Source organism: Lampris incognitus, chromosome 7 (assembly GCF_029633865.1).
Source record: "Lampris incognitus isolate fLamInc1 chromosome 7, fLamInc1.hap2, whole genome shotgun sequence".
Classification (NCBI taxonomy): Eukaryota; Metazoa; Chordata; class Actinopteri; order Lampriformes; family Lampridae; genus Lampris; species Lampris incognitus.
The window spans coordinates 9,054,949-9,058,186 of NC_079217.1; the positions used below are offsets into that span (position 1 = coordinate 9,054,949).

The window sequence follows — 3,238 nt, forward strand, 5'->3', positions numbered from 1 at the left end:
CTCCACCCCCTCTGCTGATCCGGGGAGGGCTGCAGACTACCACATGCCTCCTCCCATACACGTGGAGCTCCCCAGTCCTCTGTGAATGGGACACATGGCCGTTGCAACTCTGGTTAATTGTCACAGCAATTTGCATATGAAACGGATCATTGGTTTCGGTCGTGATGCCACTGTATTGTTTATAAGGGGGGGGGGGTCCCGGGGCGTCCGGGTAGCGTAGTGGACTATTCCGTTGCCCACCAACGGTATGTGCCCTGGTCGCTGCACTAGCGCCTCCTCTGGTCTGGGAGGGTGAACGGAGGGGAACAGCATGATCCTCCCACGCGCTACGTCCCCCTGGGGAAACGCCTCACAGTCAGGTGAAAAGAAGCGGCTGGAGATTCCACGTGTCGGAGGAGGCATGCGGTAGTCTGCAGCCCTCCCCGGATCGGCAGAGGGGGTGGAACAGCGACTGGGACGGCTCGGAAGAGTGGGGTAATTGGCCGGATACAATTGGGGAGAAAGAGGGGGGAAATCCAACCAATAAACAAACAAAAAAACAAAAAAACATAAAAGTGCACTTGGTTTGAGGTTTCCTGAATCCGATAGCAAAGATACCAGAGGCAGACTAAACAGCAACATGCTATCTGTCTGTCTGTCTTAGCTAGCTAGCTAGCTAGCTAGCTAGCTAGCTATCTATCTATCTATCTATCTGTTGGGAGGATGTCAGGGAGGTTTGACGACAGACGGGATATCAGGATGTTTTTATCCATTAAAATGAATGAATTAAACTTTCTTATGGCAGAGAACTCTTGACCACAGCCCCCCCCCCCAGTTCATTGTGCCCTACAGCGCTTACCACAGCGTTGTTGAGGAGAAACAGGATGAATAAGACAAACGTGTCAGAGACCCTCATCACTTCATCAGGAGGTGTGCCAGCGCTGGCGGGGGGTCAGTCATCTCAGAGCCGGGGAGTCTACCCTCATGTGGTCACCCAGAGGTAAGCAAAACGTCAATGGCAGTCAAATTCTGGGTCATATCTCAAGTTTCCATCTACGCCTCAACCCCCACCTGGAAACAAGAGAAAGAAACATGTCACGAACCAAGACCTTTAGGAAGTTAGTTCTTCCAGTCACTTTGTGGGATTTACATCCAAGTGTGTGCTATGGGAGACCACCACCATAAATCCCAATTTATCTTCAGCTCTCAACGTCAGACAGCTTGTCCATCAAGAGCTGAATCAGTAGTAGGTAAATATTGTAGCGAATTCGGGGGGCAGTCTGGGAGACCGTCGCCATGGCCGGGACGCGAACCTGTGTCTCCCGCTCCGCAAGCGACAACGTTAACCAGTCGACTAAAGGGTCCGACCCGTTAGTCAAGGACCAACGTGTCTACTTATCCATGCACGTTACAATATATTAATATTAAGCTTTAAACCAGATTATTATTTCCCCAAACACAGTAACCTTATGTAACCAGGTTAAAATTAATGTTTTTATTTTATTTTGTTTGAGTATGAAATATCACCAAATCCTGTCTGTGTGCTGTTATTTGTGTTTACTACATTTTATTTTATGTCATTATTTACTTTTATGTATGTTTTACAACGACCGTCATGTACCTGTACTGTCGCTTTAAGAGAGAGGTCTTGTGGGTACACGGAAGAGGGAACGCGGGAGAGGCCATTTTTGTTTTGTGGGAGGAGTCTCAAGCAGCGATCGAGCCGAGCCACACGTGTTTCTTACCGTAGCACAGTTTTGCTGGTTGAGGAGAACGTAACCTTGATTATCCCTGTAAGAAGATACTGCAAGCTGTGGGATAAAATACTTGTTTATCCTTTCTTACATCGGAGTCCCGTGGACGGTTTCTCCTTCTAACGCACACGAGTGGAGTCCGGGCAGTGGTTGAACTTCGACCCCCACGTCCGTAAGAAACACCGCTCCCGCTGGAGGACTGGACGGTTGTCGAAGGGTTTGAAACCAAAATAAATGGCAAGGTGGGCCAAATAGAGTCCTGTGTGTCCCCCCTCCTTCCTTGATCATGATGATGATGATGAGAGACTGAGGGCCCCCCCCCCAACAACACCTGGGGCCCCACCCGACTAGAACACAACGCAGAGCTACTGATGAGAGTGACGGGCGTGCAGCAGGCTGACCAGCCTAGAACTGCCCCCGTTACACTTACCCTGTCCTTAAGTCACGCACTCCATTCCAGTATCCAAACCGCGTATCTTAGTGAGGGTCACGGGGATGCTGGAGCCTATCCCAGCAGTCACTGGGCGGCGGGCGGGCGGGGAGGAAACCCACGCAGACAAGGGGAGAACATGCAAACTCCACACAGACAAAGACCCGGGACGACCCCCAAATCTGGTCGACGCTGGTTCTCAACACAACAGAAAAAAAACCGCCACCACCATTAGCCAGGTTATACAACCACCATCAATATTATCTCTGCTTTGGCTGTTTACACAACTTATAGTGTTGTAAACAAGAAGAAAACAGATCTTAATAATCTGGATTTTGAGTTGTTAGGCCGTGTTTAAAGCGTGACAATAAAACCAGATTCAAAGCAGAGCCAAACAAACGTGTTTTTTTCCCCCCTCACAGCTACAAAAGCAAATGTGGGGAAAAGACATCTCATGTAAACAGACCCGAAGACAATGAGCGCTGATCACGGTGGGGAAGGTTAATCATCTGTTAAGTAGCACATCTCAGCGAAGGCCTGCCTCACTGCCGCCACCCGAGTACCCGCCACCTGAGGGGAGGAACGATACCCAACGTCTACCAGCACAATGTCCAAAGAGCCTTCCTGCTCCCAAGACCCATGGTCACAATTACAGTGGATATAAAAAGTCTACACACCCCTCTTAAAATGGCAGGTTTTTTTTTGGTGTAAAAAAAATAAAAAAAAACAAGATGAATCATGACAGAACTTTTTCCACCTTTAATGTGAAACTGCAGCCTATAAAGATAAACTGGAAAACAAACTGAAACCTTTTAGGGGAAAAATACAAAACTTAGAACAACCTGGCTGCATAAATTTGCACACACCTAAACTAATACTGTGCTGCAGCACCTTTTGATTTTATTACAGCACTCGGTCTTTTTGGGTAAGCTTTGGCCAATATCAATCCGATATTTTGGTTTACTCTTGTACTCCTCCTGCTACTACTACTACTAGCACTACTACTACTACTTTCAGCTGCTCCCGTTAGGGGTTGCCGCAGCATATTATCTGTTTCCACCTCTTCCTGTCCTCT

At 48.2% G+C, this 3,238-nt stretch overlaps 1 pseudogene; it reads right to left on the reverse strand.

The window, feature by feature from the left end:
• The window catches only part of LOC130115875 (glucagon receptor-like), a 25,235-nt pseudogene extending 24,340 nt beyond the window's left edge, over positions 1–895 (reverse strand).
• Positions 896–3,238: the final 2,343 nt, after the last annotated feature.